The sequence below is a fragment of the Parambassis ranga genome, chromosome 22 (assembly GCF_900634625.1).
Source record: "Parambassis ranga chromosome 22, fParRan2.1, whole genome shotgun sequence".
NCBI classification, from domain to species: domain Eukaryota; kingdom Metazoa; phylum Chordata; class Actinopteri; family Ambassidae; genus Parambassis; species Parambassis ranga.
In genome coordinates this window covers 5,500,878-5,525,037 of record NC_041042.1, presented here as the reverse complement: position 1 = coordinate 5,525,037, position 24,160 = coordinate 5,500,878, and the positions used below count along the sequence as shown (strand labels likewise).

Sequence of the window (24,160 nt, the reverse complement as noted above, 5' to 3'; positions counted from 1 at the left end):
CTGGAAATGCACTTTGGCAACCATCACGAAGCCGCGTGTGGCAATGATGGCTATTTAGAGAGAGAGAGAGAGAGAGAGAGAGAGAGGAAAAAAAACGTGGTGAAAATAGTTCTGAAAAGCTACAGTAGTAGTTGGAGCACTAATTGGGGAAACTGTAAAGCTGAATAGATATTTACAAGTCGTAATCAGACAACGAGTTTACTTTCAGCGTTGCTCCAGATTACACACTTTTTGGTATTTTCGGTCTCGCACAAATGCTGGAAGGTTGCATCCCTCTCTGAATTTGGCTGACCTTTGATGGAGAGCAGAGAGCAGGTGCACCTGTGTCCTGTTCCCTGGCTCATGCTCCCAAGGTCTGCAGTGCACATCTGCTTGAGTGCACTCGCTTGTACACACAAGGAGGACATTTGCTTGTATTGTCATCAACTCCATTTGTGGAGGAAGTCCCTGGCTGCAGGGTTACGGATGAATTGTTGAAGAAGGCCAATGTCTCCAATATCTATTCACTGATCTGCTGATATTCACTGAGGGTACTTGTAAACATGTTTTCACTGAGGTACTCTTTATTCTGCAAAATACAGCAACTGTAATTCATAAGTGCAAGGCAGAATTTAGCTGTAATTTTATTTAAAGTACGGCTTTTTCAAGGTTTTTCCTGAGATGCAAATAACACAAAATCACAAGGCTCAGCCTCAGATTGCTCTACCTTGAGTGAGAAGTGATAACTTGTACTTATTCCTTAAAACAGATGTATTTATAGTGTAAAATAAATCCAGAGAATGGCTTGTTGTTTTTTTTTTTAGGTTCACAGGCAAATTTGCTCAAAGGGCTCAAAAGATGACAGGCAACTTGTGTAGATTAAACAATTAAAATACACTTTCTCCTCTCCTCTCCTCTCCTGTCCTCTCCTCTCCTCTCCTCTCCTCTCCTCTCCTCTCCTCTCCTCTCCTCTCCTCTCCTCTCCTCTCTCCTTCCGTCCTTTCCTATCCCTTTCTCCAGAGACGGCCATGCAAGCTGGCGTCCTTTCACTCCACAGATGTCTCTGTTCCTATAGGGCTCTCGCTGCGAGGAGATGTGTTGGCAATCCTGTGAAACACACCTAACACACGCGCCTGGGTACACGCACACGCATTCACAGATGCTCACACACTTGCAGAAACACCCCAAACACACGGTGTGATACTGCTGTTGTCGCCGCTGGAGTCGATGTCTGTGAACTGACTCTCTTATCTTCACTCTCTTGTTCCTTCCTTTTTCCTGTGTGTCGCTGTTCAAAAGACAGACACAAGAAAAGTGAAGAGAAGAAGCAGAACATTTGTGTGTGTGTGTGCACACAACACATCCTGTGTGACAACCTGGTGTAGCCTAGATCCGCTAGAGCTCTCAAGTTGGGTGTGAGGAGGTTGTCACCACATACCTGAAGCTGGCAGGATTAACACCTGTTATGAGCTTGAGTGTGTCATGTGTGTTCGTCAATGAGCATCTCACTGCATTCATTGCGGATTTTGAGGCTTTTAGCTGAGATTTGTTACAAAGAAACTTCCTCAATTCCTCGACTGAGCCATAGAAAGAAGTTCGCTGCGAAGCGAGGAGACAATACACGCAGCTACTGCTGGTTAGTTATTGTGCGGTGAATTTGTGTAGTTTGAATATTTCATATCTCAAATGTGCGTCATCTGTGTCCGTAATGCCTGTTTAGGCTAGCGTGTTGGTGTGTTTTTCTGTTTTTCGGCAGTCGTGCTCTGATATGTTCTCTTGTTGGCTGTACTGTTGTGTGTCACTCTGAGCGTGTGTGAGTTTGTGCGACTGCATGCCTGTGTGTGTGTGTGTCCACAGCATGGCAGTCCATCTGTCTCCAGGAGAGCAGCTTCCTGTTCCTCTCCCTCTCATCTCTGCCACTGCAGGAACACACAACCTGGTCTGACATCCGCTCACACACACACACACATACGTGCACAGTCACACAAATACACACATGTATGTATACTTTCTGTGTGTCTATCTGTCTGTCTGTTTGCCGACACACATTTGTCTGTCTGTCTGTCTTTCCGCACACATCCCCATAAAGCTCATCAAAGCCAGTCATCTGCGTTCCTTCTGTCTCACTGTCTGCCTGCGTGTCTGCCCATCTATTTGTCTGTCATCCAAACGGTCACAAATGATGGGGTTGGGTGTGGTGGGGTTTCACACGCGCCATTTGGCATCCCCACAGCTGAAGCTCAATAAAGTGCTAAATGGTAGGGACACAAAATGGCTGCAACAAAGTAGCTGCTGCAAAATGGCGACATATGGGAGGTGCGACACAGAGTCAAAGGTTCCGGGATCTCTCTGGCCTTTCTAGGTTGTGATTATTTTGAAACAGCCGTGTTGACTTTCTATACGAGGCGGCCTCATCGATCGCCCTCGCTGCAGGCTGGGTCGGTTTACAATGATTGTTCCATGGATCCTTGTTTGCTGGAGAACAGCGGTGCCTGAGGTGTGCGCAAGTGGAGCATGTGGTTGTGTGTGTGTGTGTGTGGGTGTGTGTGTGTGTGTGTGCGCGTGTCCGAGGGGGACATTGATTTGAGCTATTTCTTCTTTGCCACATGACAGATGCAGCCTGTTCACAGTAGAAACGTCAATGCCCACACCTGCTTGGGTGGTGAATGTGAGGCATCACTGATGATTGCCTCTGTGGAGCTGAGAGACTCATGGAGTAGGAGGAAGGACTTTGTTGGGACAGAATTAACAGCGTGGCACACCATCAGTCCTCTGTCAGAGATGAATATCAGTACTTCTCTGTGTGATTTACAGTTAGACTCACAACATATGACTTGAAATGGAGAGCTGTTTATTAGTGCAGTGATTGCAGTATGGTTATAAAATAATAACAACAGTCTGATTCTCCTTTACAGTTGGTGAACATTACCGTACACCACATGCTGTGCCTGTGTTTCCATTCAGTAGCTCTCCAGCAATCTGTTGACTGTTGATTTAAAGGAACGATAACCCTATATATCATATTATCTCTGCACATATGTGTCAACCGTACAGTTTTAAAATACAGAAAGAGATGGAAAATCGTGACAAGGACTTTTCTGGCAAATAGAAATGTTTTAAATGAGGCGAAAAAAAAAGAAAAAAGAAGAGAGCCAGCCCTAAGCGTTGGGGCGTGTTTGACGCAGGTAGGATTATAGGCCCTAATAAGTTATAAATGATAGTAATGGCCATCTGTTCGCCTATAGGGAGCTCCTAGCCAGCTCTGATTTGGCACGCCGAGCCGCAGCACGACAGACACTCCTTTGAGCATTGGGCGTTTAGAACGCAGCCACCTCGTGCCTGGGCATTTGCTAAATTCAGACGTGACACTCTGACAGCAGATGCTCAAAGCTAGACTTCGAGACGAGGATAAGTAGAGATTTTTCCCTCCTCACCAGGAGCATTATGAACACTGTAGTCATGGAGCTGTCAAATGTGCCTCCGATTAATACCAACCAATTAAGACAGATGCAACATGGGGACAGAAAATCCACACACTGCAGGACAGTGCTTGACAGAAATGTGTTTTAAATGGCACAAAACACCTGAATGTTACACTGCTTGGGCAGTAATTGAGTGACTGTGGACAGCTTTGTCCCTGGTAACCGTGGCCTCTCCATCTGTGTGTGTGTGTGTTTGTGCATCAGGGCTCTGGTCTTAGCCCTGTGGCAGGTGTCTCATCCCAGTGCAGTGTTTGCAGTCTGGCCCCTCTAAGCGCTGTAGCCTGTCTGAGGCAGATTACACACGCAGGAGCAGATGGGTGCAGACCTCAGCACCCACAAATACACAAAACAAGGCCAGGCCAGCTGAATGTACTGGATCCATAAGTGTGTGTGTATGTACATGTATATAGACATATATGTATATGTATATATATATATATGTATATGTACAAATGTGTGTGTGCGTATATATCTAAATATACAGTATGTGTGTGTGTGTGTATGTATGTATATATTAATATATGTGTGAAATTACATGTCTCTTTCATCTGTGTTTGCATGTACTGTATCTACATTATGTGTATCAGAGTGTGTACATATTCCTGTGTGTTTGTGCTCCAGCGTAGCTAAAGACATTAGTGGGTAAACATTCTAATCCTGCTGCCCAGAGATGAGGAGGAGAGACTCTCTCTCTCTCTTGCTCTATCTTCCACATACGTCAAGTCCCATATCAAGGCTGGTTTTACCAGCATGGCGGGCGAAGATATTTCCCTCATCTTCCTCAGGTTCCCTCATATCAAAGTAGGAATTACTTGCATTGGTGGCTGGAAGATGCCACACTAATGCACCATGTCTTCTCCCTTATCAGACCCTGTGTGGCTGGGATAAAATGCTACGCCATGCTAAAAAGTGCCCGAGGCTAGAACTGCACCAAAGCTTGCTGACACAAGAACATGGGCGGAAATGCTCTTGTAAATCTAGACAGGGTCATACATTCTCAAAGCAGTGCTAGCATTTTTGAATGTGACAATACTCCCATTAGAATACAGGGTAATTCACAAAAACACCTGATTTCTTCAATTGGGACAAAACTAAGCACATCCATATATGAAAAGCGTGCTTTAAGTTATATATATATATATATATATATATATATATATATATATATATATATATATATATATATATATATATATATATATATATATATATATATATATATTTTTTTTTTTTTTTTAAATATAGCTTTATTAGTCTGGTCTCAGACAATCTTTACAATACAAAAGTAAAATAGCTTTCCCCTAAATTTCCTGATCTGGTTGCTCCTTGGATTATAGGCTTACCAATTCATCATTCCAAAGGTGTTGGATTGGAGGTAGAGCTGGTCCTGCACGCTTAAAGGATTAATATTACACTTTGAAAAATATATATTTAACTTATTGCCTTTTTTGATTGTGCACATGGACGGCTGCTGACACAACAGAATCAAACTACCTTTATAGTAGAAATGTGGAAGCTGTGTTTCAATTCAGAGACTAAATCCTTTGAAAGACACATTTAAAGACCAATTGTGGCATTCATAGCTGATGAAGGCCACATGGAGGCGTGTCCTTTCAAGAATGTAGCCAATCGGGACATAGGGCGTAACTATGTGCCAGCATTGTGTATTTTCTGATGATGACATGATGTCGCCACATGTGTACTCAACTAAATTAGCTTGTAGGTTAGCATGGTGTAACCTTGTTTTGTCCAGAAGTAATAAATTAGATCACCACAGAGGGCCATCAATATGATATATTACAGGTGTAGGTCAAAGGTCAACTTGACTGTGTCTCAATCGGAGAGAACAGTCAAGTTGACCTTTGACAGAATAAGGTTGGTGCAGAGATTTGGTCCGAATTCATTCAACAAAACAGGAATGAGATTTGTTGTATACCTTTGTGTCACAGTCATTTTCTGGACCCTGCAGTTTCACAGAGATGACAAGGTGCTGTCAGAGGAAACTTGTTTTGCCCTGACTAAATTGACAAGAACATGCACACATACACTTATACACACACACACACACACACACACCCAACACAGATGCTCCTCTGTGTGTTCCTCACAGCTGCTGTAAGGTCCTTCATGTGACCGTGGGCTGCTGGTCACACATGAAAAGGAGAATGTGTCACCAACAAGGCTGATATGGGAGCATATAGGCGACACTGCGTGTGTGTGTGTGTGTGTGGATGCAGAAAGAGGAGGGAGCTAGCTTTGTACCATCCACAGCTGTGTGTGTCCTCAGGGGCCTTATGTCCAAACAGGAAGAGGTGTCAGATGGCCTGGGGATGCATCACTGGGACACAACAACTGGAGAACTGTATGCCTGTTTGTGTTCCACACACACTTTTATCTGTACGTCAGAGCAGCAGTTTGTCTTCATTATCTCTGTTCCCTGCGTGGACTCTCCGTTGACACAAGCCTCCATATTACAGAGTGTCCCTGCCTACTGTTTGTAGACACACACATACACAAATTCATAACCACACCTGTGGATGCTCTGACTATAAGTGACTGTCCAACAATAACAGGTAATACCTTATATAAAGACTAAAGCTGCAGTGCAGAAGGATGGAGGGGCCATCATTATTTGTATCCTTCTGTGAGATCACATACACATTGTCTGATATCACAGTTCATGGCTGTCATGTCAAATTACAGTCACTCATCAGCATTTGGAATTGAGATTTGGGACATAGTCATGGTGTATATGTGTGTGTGGGCATGCGTGTGTATTGCTGTTCTTGCATTGTTTCACCTCTCTTATGCTCCTTGCTCTGTTGATATTATGTTAGTGGGTGTAAATGTGTGTGTCAGTGCATGAGTGTACGCTTGTATTTGTGTATGTTGAGACAAATTAGTTTTCAGCTTGACTGCTTGTGTGTGTAAATGAGTTTGAAAGGCTATGTAATCACCCAAGATGAGGACTTTGTGTATACGTGTGTGTGTGCATGTGTGTTTGTGTGTATGTGACGGCAGCTGGACCTTAGCCAACCCCTTGCCAGGTCCTTTTTTTTTCTACGTCCTCTCAAGAATGAAGCATGCACTTGTGAGAGTGTGTGAGAGAGCATTGAGAGTCTTATAATTAACATCAAGAAAATGTCATCTCCTCGTTCTCTCTTAGCCACAAAACAAGACACAATGTTGATCAAGTTTGATGTCACAGAGCAGCAAGGAGCCGCACAGAGAAGGCTTTGTTGAACCATGTGGAGGTGGGTTGTGGGAAATTCCTGTTGATCTTTTTGCAACAGTGATGGGCCCAATTCAACCAAACATCTGGGGGAGGAGGTAGGTGCCCTCTGCATAACCCCATTGATACACCAACACTCAGCAATATACAGCCATCTACATACAGATGGAGCTGTCCAAAAATAGCACAAAGGAAAGTGTTGTATGGTGAGCTGTGTAGGAGGCCGGTACAGTAAGGCTGCATCAGAGAGTGGCACAGTGAAACGCATCTGTCTGTCACTGCCTGGTGTAGACAGGAGAGGTCTGAAAGAGGTGCAACAAAAGAAGCATCACCAACCGGTTAGGCTAACTTCCTTCCAAAATAGCTGGCTTTTGGTCAATGCATCTTAACCATCGGAACAACAGGGCCTCACAGAGGAATTGAAATGTATGATTGCTTTAAAACAAAATTACACATCATAGAAGGAAAATTAAAAAAAAAAACCTGCAGACTTTGAACTAATCAGTGCTGTGGTTCAGTCAAATTTCATCACAACTAAGTTAAGATTTTATTAACTGAAAAGAAGTTTATTCTAAAAGATTCCTGCAACACAAACAAATCTGCCATTCTCAGCCCAACTAAAAAAACTACATTGACTCACTTGTAGATATGATTCATGTGACAAAAAAATCAGGAATTGTTTTGCTAAACTGGTGGTTTTAACTTTTATGTGTGTTTCAGTATGATCAATGAGGAAATTATGAGAAGAGAAAGAGAAATGTATTCTTTTTTAGGTATCACTTTACACATGTGATGCTTTTAGCCATTATTAGTGTTCAGAGGGTTAAAGTTGATGCAGACAATTTGCTAGAATTTACATTATGAAAATGATCCTATGTAAACATGTAAACATATGAATACGGGGACCCCTTTATAGGCTTCAAAGAGCAGTAGTTCTAGTGTTGAATGTGAAAGCGATTAGCTACAAGGAGGAAATATTTTAGCTGTGAAAAGTCCCCTTTAAAGTTAATGAATTGACTCTTATAGACTCACATGTTCAACCTTTACTGTGTTGTAACAAACGTTTCCTTTGTTTAGTTGTTTTTCTTTGCATGCAACTCCTTTTAATTCCTTTGAAGTTGTGCACTTTTGAGCTTTATAAAAAAGTTGTTTTCATTGTGCAAACATTATCTTGCATCCATCTTTGCATCCATTCTCCCATCCATCCCTTTTAAATGTTCCCACACTAGCCCATGGTTGAATTCTTTTCCATTTCACTCATTCCTCCTCTCTCAATTGCTTTCTCACCATTTCCACAGTTATTCCTGCTCCTCTCTACTCTGATATATTTAAACCATCCCCCTGGGGAGAACAGAAGCCCGCCTCAATCTGGAACCAATTGTTTTGTTCGGTTCATGAATCCAGAACCAAACCCTGACAAAAGAAGTCTTGTAAGGACCGCTGTGTTATTTGTTTTTGCGCGAGTTACAGATTGTGCTGTTATCAAAGTATTTATTGTGCTGCCGTGCTGCCGTTGTGGATGCAGCGGGGGCCCCGGAGCCTCGCAGCACATCAAAGCTGTCACAAATATGGAGCAGGGGCCAAATGGCAAGAAAGGCTGTGGGCACAAATGAAATAAGCTAGAACTGTTACTGATAAGGGGCCTCTTTTAAAAAGCTCTCTCAGTGTTGATTGTGCCCTGCAAGTTTGGACTCCTGGTTAATATTCTTACACTTCTAACACTTTGCTGACTTTTCAGTGTGACTGAGTTTAGTTCCATTCACATGTTCAAAGGGTGAACTAATTGGAAAGAAGCTTGGCATTGCAGAATAATGATAAGCAACTGATTAATAAGCTGAACTTCTTTGTCAAACTAAAGGATTCATAACAAACTGGGACCCTGCTCTGCAGAGGAGCCTTGTGCAGTGGCACATGTGACATCAGGGAATAACAGCAGGGTGTCTGTCCCCAGGAGACAGTCTTGGATGTGACCTCTGGCTGTGTATCATAAAGGTGCGCTTGTGTGTGTTTGTGGTGCAGATTGAGCCACTCAGCTGGGAACCTGTCAGCATATGCCAACAAATTGAGTAATGCTGTCGGGAGTTAGCTTAGCAAGCAGAGCCACCTGACCCCAATAGGTCACCTAATGACCTTTACTTTAAATGCAAAGCTTCAGACAAAGAAGCCAAAGTTGTCACCTGCCAAGCTCCAAATGTCAGATCAATCAAAACTTTTTCATGTTATAACATTTAAATGCCTTTGTTGTGGTCAAAGTAAGCACGAAGCGAGCTGCGTTCCGCCCCAGGTGACCAGCGTGTAGTGTGTGTTTTGATGACTTCTTGGCACCTTGACTTCTCACGCGTCATCCTGCAAAGTCACATGCAGAGACAGGAGGGCTCAGGTCTGGACAGAAGTGTAGGAAGATATCCGACTGCTCTTAAACCCATTAAGGCCACCTGGGTGTGTAGCCATGCATGGCTAGAAAGATGGGCCAGGAGGTGTGTGTGTGTGTGTTTGTGTGTGAGCGAGCGTGCATTTGTGTGTGTGTGTACGAGGCCGAAAGGTGGCCAGGAGGAGCAGGCTGTTCGGCAAGATTAGCAGGCTCTCACATGTTGCATAACAGATTCCTCCTCTCATGAAAAACCTGCCTGCACGCTGCCGCCCGCTAAGCAGGATGGCCTTTCACTAACGCCCTCTATACTCACACACAGACACGTATGCCTGAACACACCCAACACTTTGCAAATTCAATGTTAATCCATTCCAGCTAAATGAATCTACTGCGTTGCTTTGCATGGCTATTTGTTAGTTTCTCTATTATCAGCGATGTGTGAGAGGAAAGGTAGCCAGACTGGCCTTCTTACTCACGCAGGTTGAGTCAAAGCCTTAACAAATGTCATTACCCAGACCAGCCTGGAGGTGATTAGGTTGTGTGCTGCTTATGGCTTTGTGTTTAGCATAGGCCTGGCTGCATCCATCCAGGCCAACTGCTGGGTGTGTGTTTGTGCATATGGGCAAGGGCTTGCTGAGGGCTGTGATCCGATGGGTCCTATAACACCAAATCAAACACAGAGGGAGACACAGCCTGCTTATTTCTCTGTCTGTGTGTGTGTGTGTGTGTGTGTGTGTGTGTGTGTGTGTGTGTGTTTGTGAGCTGGGGGGGTTAAGTCATAAACAAGGTCTCCATGGTGACAACAGATGCAACTGCAGCAAAGAATGAAGTTGAGTGTCAGCAGTAAGGGCCCACAGTGTGTGTGTTTGTGCTGGAAAAAACACCAGCAGTACAGGCCCAGTGAGAGTCGTAAACACCAGCAGGCCATGACTTCCACAAATAGATCGCTAAGAGGGGAAAAACAAGAGGCTGGATAAGGGAGGAGAAAGATTATTTCACACACAACAAAGACTTGTATCTAAAGGATGCACACAATGTAATGAGTTTACAGTTGTACAAGGCAAATGAAAATCTTACTCACATGTGTTTCTTTGCCTAAGCTCTGGCATCCATGGTTGAAATCCTTCCTCCCCATAGCTAAAATGCCAACAATCTATTCATCAGTCTTCATCATCTTTCATCATTATATGGTAATCCTCCCAGCTCACTCTAGCTCTGTCTTGACAGCCCCCTGCAGTGTCTCTTTCTAGTCCTGTTGTGTGGTGAGTGTGCCATCTTGATTCACACATCCTGTCAGTGGTTCATAATCCCTCCTTTATGGAGACAGAATAGCACACCGCTGTCTCTTCTCAATGAGTAACTTCAAGGCCAGATCTCCGTTTAACAGCCTCACGATGCTCAATTCTCATTGTCAGATCACCTCTGCTGGCAGTCCACATCTCACCCCGGCCTGATCCCCCCTGCTTTGCCCAGACTATTTTTCCAATATTATTTATGCAGGGACTCTCTTTAGTCTTCTCTAAGCTGGCTTTTTCAAGGCTTTTCACTGAAAGGCTAAAAACATACAAATCTCTCCCAAAAATCCTCCGAAAAACATATGGAGCACTATACCTTAATCAGAGCAGTCACTGTGCATGTGTGTGTGTGTGCTCACTAATATTAGAATAATCCCTGGTGATTATGGGAGTGGTTATTAGGATGAATATGGCAGCAGGGTTGGGTCGGGCCGAGCTGAGCTGAGCTGAGCCCGGGCTGTAGTGAGAAACAGATGTCAGTTGACCCACATCTGCTGAGCATGCTGGGACTTTGGAGTGTCAGGTCATGGCTCTGATCACCTCAGGGACACTGTACATCTGGGCCCCTGAAAGATCACTGCTTATTTTTTTTTCTCCTCCTGGTTCACAGTATCCCCTGAAAGCTGTCTCTCTGCTGCTGTCTTTTATACCTGTGTGTCTTACTGTACACATACACACATTTACAGACTATACAAATACAAATATTTCTGGCATGAAGTTTAGATTTTACACTCTGATCTGGAGATCAAAGGTTTTGGCTGAACTATCTTCTTGGATTGTGACCTAGACTGACAAAGTCTTGGGATAAGTGAGTGCAAACACTCACTGATACAACACTGTGGTAGAGGGGGGGGGGGGGGGTGAATGAAATCCTGGCAATGAGTTGCACATCAAACTGCATAAATTAAATTACTATTATGTGCATGTAGAATGCAAAAATGCAAACTAGTAGCTGACAATCCTTTACTGGTCAATGAGTAAAATAATACTGCATGCATTTCTGAGAAGTGCCTGTTATCCAGCTTAATCTAGATGAAATTGAGATCATTTAAACCCAGTCCTTTATCTCATATACTGCAGCAGGCTGGGACTTGTCAGCAATGCAGCTCCTGTATGTGATTTTTGACTTGAGGACACATGAAGTGTCCTTACATTTACATTTTCCATGTTATCTGACATATAATCTAATTTCTAAATTTGTTCAGCTTCATGACTTCATTTTTTGATTTAATCTGAAATAGTCTGCCATTAACTACAATCTGGTGTCATCTATTCATATCTTAAGAAAGGTAGCATTAATAAACTTTATAAATTAACTTTATTAATAACTTGAATCTTTTGTCAATCATGTTGATGCACAGCAGATCATCCTGTAGGTTGGTTGTTGGATTATTTCTATATTGCAGTTAAAACAACACTACAGAAAGTGCATATGTCCCTGTTTAGGCTGGTTTTGTATGATTTAGGACTGACATGAGTTAAAGTATGAAATGTTTGAGAATTGAGAATGTTATTTGCATAACATTACATCACCACGAAACACGTAAAACCACCTTTGTGTGCAGTGCTGTTGAACTACATTACATCAGGGATGCAGGGACTACTACTCACAAGGGAAAGGAGAGGAGCTGAAACTTGTGGACAAACCAAACATTGTGGTTTTAAGTTATAGTTGCATTTACTTGAAATGATGTGGTAGACCAACACTGAGAATCAGCGAGCACTAATTGAAAACAGCTTGCTGGAGCTCCAGTGAAAACTGACTGTGGGATAGAGTCTCTTTTTTCTATTGTGTTCGAATGTACTGGCTCTCTGGTCATTCCTCTGACATCCCAGGAGGCTTGCGGGGTTACAGTCCAAGATAGCTGGAAGATGACTCATATGAGTCCTTACTGGCTGTCAAATGACGAGTTCACACAGTGTTACATTGCCTACTAAGGAGAGGGACATTGTTCCCAGGATAGACAGCTCTGTGCTGAAACCTAATTTAAAAAAGTGAATAGCTGTTTGACGCAAAACTCAAGGTTATGCAATCACCTGTTGACTTTTCTTAAAGGTACTGCGTGGAGCATCCATCGCCCATTTTTGGCAGTGAGAGTGATTACACACTGTTGACACACAATTACAGGTGACCTCACCTGATGAGTCACAGAATACAGTGTAACACTAGCAATGTCCACAGCTCAGCCAGGATATAAGAGCACGATAACCTGTGTCATAACATAATAACAGCTATGATGCTACGTAGCTTGCATGCACAATCACTACTGATGTGGCTTTGACATGCATGGTCTTACTGGAGCATCAGAAACTATTCTCAGGTTTCTGCTATGCTGATATTTGCTGTAGTCTACCCCTGATTATGAATTCTGGTATCTCTGGCCCCTCATCGTTTTTCTTGTCTAATTTCTCTCCCCTGCCTTTCCATCACTCCTCCTCCCCCTCTTCCTCCTCCTCCTCCTCCACCTCCTCCTCCTCCCTCCCTCTGTCTCTGTCTCACTTCAGCAGGATTAAGGCCCATGCTTGTCATCCCACAGGGTAGAGTGGTTTGATTGGCAGCTGGGTTCGCCATCTTGACATAGGTCTGTAACCCCGTCATCATCGCTGATCATCCCATGCTGGCCCTCAGAGTGACAGGCGCCTGCAGAGCCATTTACTCCTGGTACAGCCGAAAAAAGCCCTCCTCAGTCACAGGCTTTCACAGGCAGTGCACGCTCACACCTTCCTTCCTTTTCCTGAAACTTCTTTTGCCATTCCTTACATTTTCTGTATAAATTTACTCCTTTTTTGATTTTTAAAAATATTCAAACTTCTCACTCCTCGGCTTTCAACTCCTCTTCTTGACCTCTTCTAATCCTCTTTTCTCTCCTCTGATACCAACTCTCCAGTATCTCTTGCAGGCTACTATTAATCTAAAGGAATCTGCCAGATCTCAATTAGGGTAATTACTGTGTTTGTTTTAACTTAACACTGACAACTCCACTTGCACTACTCTCTTTTATCAGGCCCTAACAGATGGGGTGCTTAGTACTCTTTTGGGAAGGCTGACAGGAGTCAGGATGGAGCTGATTTTTGAGCTTTGTGTTTGTCAGCTCAATTTACCTCGCAGAACTGTTTAACTGTGAAGTTCCTCCTAAATGTTTCCCATATTAAAGGCCAAACTTCTTGAGGTAACATGATAGAAGTGAAACAGAAATATATCTTATGTCACATTTGTCCTGATTGTTGTAATGCGAGCAGCCCTATATTGGATAAAATAGTCAAGCTGGAGAGGGGGATGGTGTTCTCGGTACAACGTGCAAGAGAAGGTGGAGGAGGACTCACAATGATTTTTTTTTTTTAAATCTGTAATAAAACTACTTATATTTTGGCAATATTAAAAAAAAGAAGTGGAAAGCAGTATGCAGGCTAGCAGAAAAGAGTAGGAAGCAGTCACACTGTGCATTGGCATCAACATGATCAACATGCCCACTATCCTGCTGTGAATTCTGTGGACTATTACATGCCCTACTCATATGCCAGTTCAATCGGACATCACACAGATTTTGCACGAGCTCGAAAGATAAAGACCAGTTAATGTGCGGTCTGATTAATTTTCACATTTGTGTTCTCAAGTAGCATCGCTTAAAACTGCTCAGTAATTACAAAAAGTTTCAAATTTTTTAGATATTGGGTCACTCTGCCTACATCACATACAGTGTGTCACATATATACAGTTAAAAGTAGGCATCGGTTTTCAATGTGAATAGATAGTCCAGTCGTATGTGCTGTCCAATACTTGATGATTTGGGTGTGAAAACGTGTGTGACCCATTGAAACAAAATAAAAGCGCCATCTAACAAACACACAAAGACAAAGAATGAATGGTGTTTGGCTCGCATGTTAAAAACAAAACTACTGAACTACATTCCCTCTCAGATTTCTTTCCTTGTAACATATTTTCACTGCCACTCCCCTCACCCAGAATCAAAGGTAGAGTTCAGGGAGTTGTAAGCACTTTAATATGACAGTATGGTTATGAGCAAGTTACATATTATTTTGTGTGTTGGACAGTGTGTGCAGAAGGACAGGAGGGCATCAGATGAGTACAGACTGTTTCCACCTGCCAGGTGCCTGTTCTCTAATCCCCCCTCTCTGTCTGATTAAACACACACACACACACACACACACACACACCCACACACACACACACACACACACACACACACACAGGCGCAACAAGGTCATCTCTCTGTCAACCATACAATAGCACTGTGTACCCATCTGGCCTACATCCTAAATACTTACTCTTCAGAAAGCAAATAAAAAGAGACAAGAGCTCACACTTGTGCTTCAAGAAGAGGTTATAGGTAAGATGCAGCCATGGATTAGGAATGTATTATTGTTATAGATTGTCACTGTGTATGTCATAAGATAAGAGAGCACAAACAGTGATCTCACCTTACACAATACTTTCTTTGTGTGATTTAAAAAACATCTTATAGGCCCCGTTCACACTGGAGAAAGTCATTCCAGCTAGAGTAGGATTGAGCCCAGACAGCCTTTAAGCTGGATGCGTTCAGACCTATTTCCAAATCTGGCTAGCACACACTTGTGTCCGCACTCAATCCGGCTTCATCCAGCGTGCTTGCTGTCCTCCAAACCACTAGGTGGCGCCTCGTAATATACAGAGTCCGTTCAGGCCGCGGTAGGATCGCGTGTGCGCATGCGTCGTGCGTTTTTTTGCCCCGTGTCGCGCCCCGTGAACCGGCAGTAGCACATCGCTAACCGGAAGTAGCATGTCGCTAGCCGGATCCACATTTGAGCCAGTTTGATTTCAATCTGGCTAGATCCACCCACGTCCTGGATCGTAAGTGGATCCTCTCGTGGGTGGAACCACCTCTCGTGGGTGGAACCACCTCTCGTGGGTGGATCCACCTCTCGTGGGTGGATCTAGCCGGATTGAAATCAAAGTGGATACTGCTGGATTCGAGGTGTTCACACTCAGAAAAAAAACATCTGGATAGGCCCGAATCCCGCTTTAGCCAGATTTTTTCCCCCAGTGTGAACGGGGTATAAGAGTGTTGTGCACCACTGCCCTGCCAAAACTTTCTTTCTTTCTTTCTTTCTTTCTTTCTTTCTTTCTTTCTTTCTTTCTTTCTTTCTTTCTTTCTTTCACTTTTACTCATGAGTCACATCACTGACAGCATTTTATGCTGGGAGTACAGCGCTTTGATATCAAGAGGATAAGAGGTCTTTGTAGAGACAGTGACACCCACCCTCTTCCTCCTCCTCCTTCTTTCCCTCCCACTCCTCTGCTTTTCCTCCCCCTGGGGAGGGTTGCCTTCTTCAGCCCTCCCTTTGGATGGCTTTTATGTCTGATGAGGTTCTGTGCTGTTAAGGTGAGGATAAGGTCAAACGGCTTCAAAGGCCGCTCTGAGGAACATCACGTTGTGAATGAATGAAGATTAATGCAGTAATATTTGTGTACACTTGCCTGTGGTTTTTGTCTTGCATTTTATGGACACTGACAGTAAAAGCTTCCGCACTGTAATGTAATACGGCGTGATGTATCATAATAATGTACTGGAATATACAGTATAATGCAGAGAGCAGTATTTTCACTGTAAATCCTGGATACTGTGTGTGTGGTTTGATCTACGTTATGATAGCGGAAGAATTCCATGTGGTGCCATGCTGTCTGCACCATCTCCTCTCCTCACCTGTTGAGGCTGTGATTAGATACCGTTAACCCTCGGGCCACAGCTATCACATACAGGTAGAGCACAGTCGGGCTTTAGCTTTCTCCTACTGCTGCGGGACAGGAGGGAGCTGCTCAACTCCACAAACTGCAGACAGTGCTGAAAGTTTGTGTCACAGTAATGAGCAATCTGTCAACAAGTGTACGCTACAGGGAGCTTGGAAAAAAAAAGAAACATTTGGAAAAAAAAAGAAGATTATATGGCGGAAATCTTTGCATAAATTCCCTTCCCAACCACACGCAGCCTCCAAGACAACAAAACTCACTAAATAATCCCCTTGTGATAGATTTTTTTTGTAGGTCTCATTGCTCTTTACCTCTAAGAAGTTTTAAATGTTGCAGTGTCTAGACTAGGCAGGAATAGTTGGACATTTTTGTCCTGCGTTTATTTGCTCTTCCACATAATTGATAGTGTTTGTCTGATCCAGACAGAATCACAAACATGATTGTGGTATTTGGGGTTTTTTACTTCTGGTAACAGCTGTGGAATGTGCTTTCACTCAGGTAGTGCGCTCACTATAAAGCTGAGGTATACTTTGTGCTGTATGGCACTAGCTACTGCCACAATTTGACCATTTTTTTGCACGAAAATATGAATCTTGTGGTATAAAATCATTTCCCCATTTGTTTTTATTTCGATAAAAAAATCTAACATTGTAATTACAGGCTGGGCTGATTCCTGTATTTACAAATTGTAGATTGTTGAAGCAGTTTGTAGCTTTTAATGCGTGTTGACATGTATAAGTTATGTATGTATGTATAAGTACGATGACTTTAGGTCATCCTCTAAGGAAATGAGCATGCTAATGGTGTCTGATTTGTCTTTGAGTTTCTGTTATGTACAGCTTTACTCAATTATACATATGAGAAGAAGAAAAGTTGCCATTATTCAAAAACACGCTGTCAGCCGTTTCTTCAGCACAGATTTCATCCACCTTACATAGTTTTGCAATTGAGGCAAATCAATCATCCATATGGCTGCATAGCACTGAGAGAAACGTGTGTTTTTGTAATTTGGGTGAACTAACCCTTTAAATATAATTACATTTAGCCCTAAGGCGCCATAAAGCAGCTCCAGAGTATATATATATATATATATATCATTGACTCTGCAGTCAAAGAGGATGATTCCTGGCTGTGCAAATCTTGCAAGTGGGGAGGCTGACAAAATAGGCTTGACCCCGGACTGAGGCTTGTTGTGGTGCGGTGTCTCTGGAGGTTGGCTGTGCTCTGTCTGGGTCTACACTGCTCTCTAATCACCCTGACACTGCACTTACAGAGCTGACAGCTATGGCGCCAGAGAGAGACACACACACACAGAGAGAAAGAGAGAGAGGGAGATTGTGCACGTGACAAGGCCCACCTTGGCTTTCCACTTGTTCCCTCTCAAGATAATCACTTTCTATTGATTTTCCTGGAGCGCACACATCCCTGTTACCTTTCAACCTCCCCGATACTGCTTGTCAAAATATCTCAGGGCCACAGCATACAGAGCGGTTACCTATTACCTTTTCTGCTCTACTAAACAATGCATAATGTATGCCAATGAAACACACAGAATAATGGAGGAGCTCCTGCAGGCCCAACATTGTCTGCCAAAATCAATGAGGAAACTTAATCATAAGCACAAATTTAATCTCTCCCTTTTAAAAATAATTAGTTCTGTTATAGACGTTAGAGGATGGTGCTGTGCGATGAAACCCAAACTCTGTGTGCGAGCATGTGCGTGCAGTCAATGCTTCATTCCTTTACAGCTTGTATCAGTGAACTGAGGCGTCACAGCCGGCGCCCTCTGCTACTTACCTAATTAGCTCTAGGAGCCCCTGCATTATTAACAGACCCCCTAAATCATTCAGAGGGGCCCTAATGTGTGTGTGTGTGTGTGTGTGCGAGGGAACACACCAAAGGGGGTACAGAGGATCACTGCGATAATGTCCCTCCCTATTCACGACATGTCAGACGTAATTATTCACCCTGGGAAGACACGGGTCCAGAACACTGGTAATGGCACTCCTCTTATCCCCTCCTCCGTCTCCTCCTCTTCCTCCTCCCTACTCCCACTGCTTTTATGACTGACAAGGTGCTAGATGGCTCAGACACCCTCTCGTATTGGAGGACGGCCGGTATTGTTAGACAAGAATGTTCATGTTACAAAGGTCATGTGTTAATGCACTGAGATCAGCAGGAATAGACGGATAATGTTTATTTTATTGTGTACATGGATCTCATTAACATGAGCAGCTCTGTCATTTGTAGGCCTCATTTAGTTATATTACATGTAATGTACTAATCATTTTAGAGGAATATTACTGTGATAATAGTGTCAGTGTCATTTAGCTACTTTAACCACTGGATGACTCACAATTGTGGCTGTTGTTGAAAAACAGAAGTGCATGATGACAAAAAAAAGCTCATTTGGGAAGCAAAATGCAGCTGAATCATGTTCAGCAGAATGTGGTTGTTTGCTCTAGGTTTAGCAGCTGGAAGTGGTTCGCTCCTTTTGTCAGCAGAGTCAGCAAGACACAAATGAAAAGTCAATATACATCACTTCCTCCCTCTCAGCCAATAACTGCTATGTAGGGATGGTAATATTGTTCTGTATGAGATAATATTTGGCTAGGCTGGTGACCAGGAGCTCCTGCGCTGGTAAATCCACATGCGTTTTACTGGAATGTGACTGTTTCCTGAGGCTCTGCAGTAGCTCTGGTATGTGGGTGGAATTCCAAAACATTGCTGCTCTCTTTATGGCCCCATTTACTATCCCACATAGATATTATGATATATTAGGAATAGGCAATATTGGAAACTAGGAACAGTGGCACACGAATGGGGGTTCATGTGTCATTGATGTGCATGAAATCCACTGAATCTGATTGCCTTTTACAAATGAAAAGTTGAAGTTAGTAGCTTTTTAAAAGTGGTTAAATCTACTCCTGTCGTTACCACTAAATCGGTTACTTTGCTTTTTTTTTGGCTTGCGTGTAAATTTAGATGCAAGTAGCAACCTTTAAGGCCATAAAATAATAAATAGCCAGTGTGCCAAGAACTGCAGTGCCTCAAGTGGCCACTTGAGGCTGGCTCAATGGAGAGTCTCATATATATATATATATATATATATATATATATATATATATATATATATATATATATATATTTGGTATAAGTAGAGTTTGACTAAAACAGAAGTGGCAGATGAGAAAGACTGTTCTTCCTCAGTATTTCAGGCTAAGCCTTACTTGATTTTAAGATGGGTGTGAGGCTAAGTAGATTACAGGCTTTTAAATTTTTTTACAGCAGTTGTAGGATGAGAGAAAAAAAAATATGGCAAGAACTTTAATGGGAAAAAGAATTAGACAAGATAAAAGTCTGAAGGTGGTGGGAGAGAGAAACGCTCCTTTACATCGTTAATCTGGCCCACCCCTCCCCCTCGTGTTTCAATTAAGAAAATTACTTTTTAGTTCAATTAACAATAATTCACGCTTAACTGAATAAAGTTTATTACACAATCAAGGCAACGGTGGAGTAAGCGAGAGGGACACATACATCTCTCACACACACACCCACACACACACAGACACACAGGAGCTCCATGTTGCAGGGGGTGTTGGCGCTCTCATCTCAGGCTTTGGTGAACTCTGTGTCAGACGTTGTTAAACAAACACTATGGAGTTTTTGAGCCTCCACACTGTATTTCCAGTGTCAATCTGATGGTACATCACCTCAAAATAGATTGCATGACACCTCCGTCTTTGCTGAAGAGTGTCTGTAGCCTTTTTTTCATACAATGGGCCTAATATGATGCTTTCACTTGCTGGTGAGAGCTAAAACAACGATGCCGGACTGATGGTGACCTGTGCTGTTACTGTTAGACCAGGAAGTAAAGTTGATTGCTATCTGGAAGCTAACATGCTAGGTAATTGACGATAGTTCTGATAACATGTTTGAGCACACAGCTCTAGTTTCGAAGGAGTTTGCCGGTGGCATTGGCTGTGTGTAGAAAAATTTGACAGTTGTAGCAGACAATAGCGTTCATCAGACTGTGGTGGAACCCTGCGTGCATTTCATCCAAATCCTCCAGTGTATTGCTGTAAGTGATGTTAGGAAGAAATGTGTCACGTACTCTTAGATGGAGGGGCCCCCTCTATCCTCCGCTCTTGGCCTCAGGCAGCAGCTTGCATCACAGCGATTAGCTCCCAAACACAGACAGGAACACTAGCAGCCACATTGTCATAATTGCTATTATCTCCCCTCCTCACACACACACACACACACACACAGACACCACATCACTACAAAACATGGCAGGGACTCATTTGTGGAAGCTTCTGTCCTCTTTTACAACTACAGATGAGCTATCTGCCTATAAAAGAGTAGAAACAGCGCAGCACATAAATTGTCCTTTTTCACATTTTCATAATAATAATAATAATATGCTCCTTGCTTCATCCTCTTTTGTTCCATCCCTCCTCCTCTTCTCGCTCTCTTCCCTTTTTTTCTCATCCTCTGTCAAATGATTTACGCTGCTACAATTATTGGGTAATCTCCACTGTCATTACTCTTAACATCTGCTCTGTCACAATGCTAAAGGCTTTTGGCTGTACTCTGCGACAGTTATTCTATGTGCTTACAGTCCTGTGATACAGACAGACCCCCCCCCCCAGCCTTCTCTCTTTATGTACTATTTAAATTGAGGATATGGAATGGCTTTTATATGAGTGGGGGTGGGGTATGGTTCGGTGTTTTGCTTGTGCTGGTGGTACGAGTGAGAAAAAGATACTGTATTGTGCTATCAAGAGGTCAAGGGTCAGCTGGTGAGTCAAAACTCAGGATCAGCAGAGGAGAGATCTTTCATAATCGAGTCCTGTGTGGCAAACAAAACATCTGATATTACTGAAACCAAAAATAACACCCACCACTCCATCACACACTTATTCTTTCCTGTGTTTCTCCGAATAACAAGCAACTCCCCAGCAGACAGACAGTTAAGCAAGCTAACCTTTAGCTAGTCGGGAGAGGAACATTTAGAGATTTCCATCAGATTACCCTCTCCAGTTTCCATTGTGTGTGTTGGCCCCCCTTCTTGGTACCCCCCCCCCCCCCACACACACACACACACTTGCAGCAAATTGGAACCATTTGGTATTCAGAAAACAGCAAACAGCTCAGATCTGCTGGAACAATAAGCGCTTTCCAACCAATCGCCCACCTGGACTGAGCTGTGCTAAGACAGTTTGATCGCCGTCAGTTCTTTCACCACCACTCAATTGCCAGGGTGATTCTTTTTTCTTCTTCTCTCTCTCTCTTTTTTAAAGCTCCCCTTCTGCTTCTGCTGTCGCCCACCCTCCCCTCTGCTGATTGACCTTCAGCTTCTTCACAAATCAGATAGCACTCAGAAGGGCTATACAGGGTGAATTCTGTCCAGTGAGTGTCAAAGTCTTGTAGCTTTAGTTACTGTGTCTGCACTGTAGCTGCTCTGTGAAGTGCACAGGCTATGTTTTTGTGTAGACTCACTCCACTGAGAGGAATGTAGTGACATGAGTCCAATACTGTGTGATTGAGATGGATGACCTGTTTTATCTGTGTTCTCTATGCATGTGCACGTGTGAATACACCCCTCCTGAGTGCTGGGGGGAACACATTGTGACCCTAGATGTATTTGGCCACAGGAGGCCATGCTGGCAAAGGCTGAAATGATGATTAAGGACAGGGGGCTGAATGGGAAAATGTGGATTAATGAAGCTCAGATAGAATTAATAGCCATGACATCCCACAACAGTGAAGCGGCTAAATGAGAATATGTCGAGGGTCCACAGGAGTCTCAACTCTTGTTTTGCTTTCAAGGTGATGGTAGGAGTGAAGAAGGAAAAGTTTTCTTAGCTAAACTCACTTGTCCCGTCATGGCAGCAGAAAGTTGTTTCTAAACCAGGCAGGCAGGATCCATGCAGCAGGGTTAAGCTTGTTACATACTCCACGAGAACAGAGAAATTTGTTCTTGCTCTCGGTGCACCAAGAAGAAAATGTCATCACTTTGTTCTTGGAGTGCTGCTTTCGGAAGTCTTGCAGCTTGTTCTTGACACATCGTCTGGGTATAACTTTTTTCTTGGTCGTGTCTGAGAACTTTTACCGATACTATACTAATCCCAACCAGTGGCAATCCCAACCAGTGGCAACAAATCTTGCTCCTCCTCCGCTTCAAACATGTTCACCTAAATTGCTGTTGTTCACCGGCGATATGTCTTCAAAACCTGTGTGTTTGTATGCGTGCGCGCAACGTGCGTTGCAGTGGGAGTGTTGTATGAGGAGTTCTGCACACACAAGGCAGGGCTACACCAGGGCCTGTTTACTATCCTTTTGTAGGTAGCCTACTGGTTCAACATGAGCATAAAACCTACAGAAAGTGTATGTAAAAGCCTGGTGATGTTAGTGTTTTTGAAGTCATCTCAGTAGCAGTAACCATTTTTGTACCTGTATCATGTCATTGGACTGCAATTATCTGGTAATAATCTGCTCTCTTGCTTCAGGACCCACCGAAACACCTTGACTTTCAGGCTCTTGTAATGGTCAAGATCAATACCCAGCCCCAATGTAGAATATTGGTAGTAGACATTGTAGACAAAAATAATTTCCGTCATCATATGCCATCTAGGATTAGATTGGAGGGGCTGAACACCATGTTCTCTTTAAAACTGGCACATTTGGGTGATAACACTTTCGCCATATTTATCATGTTTATGCTAACGGAACATATGGACGTATTGCCCTACATATGACAATATGTTATATTTATGCTAACAGAGCAAATTGATTGTATTGCCTCATGTCATCTGATCATGGTTCTGATACAGCCGCAAAAGTCAGTGTAAGGATATAGAGTAGGTCGGGGATGGTAGGGTTACATGCAACAGCGTAGACTTTCACTCAAGCGTCTGGGGTTTAAGACCCCCCTGACACTGCAGGCTGTTTTGCTTTCACTTGCTGTTGAGTTTCTTTTTTCGAGTTAGGCATAAAAAAACTACTGGTTATGGTTAGCCTTCAAAAACAGGGTGAAGGGTTGGGGAAAGTTTATAAAACATAACACTGAACCCATTTTACACGGAAAACCCTTCCCTTTGTGATGAGTCCTCGTCCACATCAAGACATAGAGATACAGCTGGAGAAATATGCACACGTTCTGTTTTCAAGGACTGAAATATTGACCTCATGTTATGTTTTCCTGGTGAGGATGGACTGGGGTGACATGTAGCTGTCAGCCACAAAACAGTATTCTCATGTGGGTTAATTGTGTGTGTTCATTTCTTCTGATGTTCATTATGTGCATTAATCACATTTATATAATAAAAACAAAAAGATGTTATTTGGTGCTGACAAAAAATAGATACTCTGTTCTACAAGCACAAAGGAATACGTATTCGGGCTGTTTATCTGCAGCATGGTTGTCTCTCGGATGTTCTTAGCAGCAGCTGCAAAGCTTCAACCCCCTGAAGTTTTAGTTTGGCTGTTTGAGGATAACAGTTGCTGGACCGTCTTGTCTCCTCTTTGATTTCACCACCTGGTTTGTTGTTCAGTTGGTGGTCTTTCGCTTCTACCTCCTGCCGGCTACAAACATCACTGCGTGCACAGTCACATATGCACACCTGAGCAACTTATTAGCATGTTAAGTCAGGAACAGGAGAATGGTTTGGCTCCGGGGCCTGATCAGTTATTAATGTATGGTCAGTTCTGAGAGTAAATGTTTACCTCGGTCTGGTTAGACGTTAGTAAGAGCCCAGAGGCTATAGGATGACTGAACATGACCTGAATGTATTTGTAACAGTTTGTAACAATATAACAGCTGATTTGTTTCTTTAAGAACTGGAAACAGTGCAAACACAAAAAAGCAACAGTGACATGTCATGGAGAAATTACATTTACATTTTGTTCTCTGCTTTTTTTTTCAGAAGATCCTGAGCTGATAAGGTTGGAGGGATAACAAAGCTGCAGTGCACTAAGGTACAAATCCTGAAGTCAATTGCACCTTTGGGGAAATTTACAAGTAGAAATGTGACTGTTCTATATTTATGC

At 43.0% G+C, this 24,160-nt stretch overlaps 1 long non-coding RNA gene across 1 annotated transcript in view; it reads left to right on the top strand.

Annotated features, from left to right (window-relative positions):
• LOC114427910 (uncharacterized) overlaps window positions 1-24,160 on the top strand; it is a 104,199-nt gene that overhangs the window by 9,123 nt on the left and 70,916 nt on the right. Inside the window, exon 2 of the long non-coding RNA XR_003669487.1 lies at window positions 24,037-24,088. This is a non-coding gene — a long non-coding RNA (uncharacterized LOC114427910). The remainder of the gene's footprint in view (window positions 1-24,036; window positions 24,089-24,160) is intronic.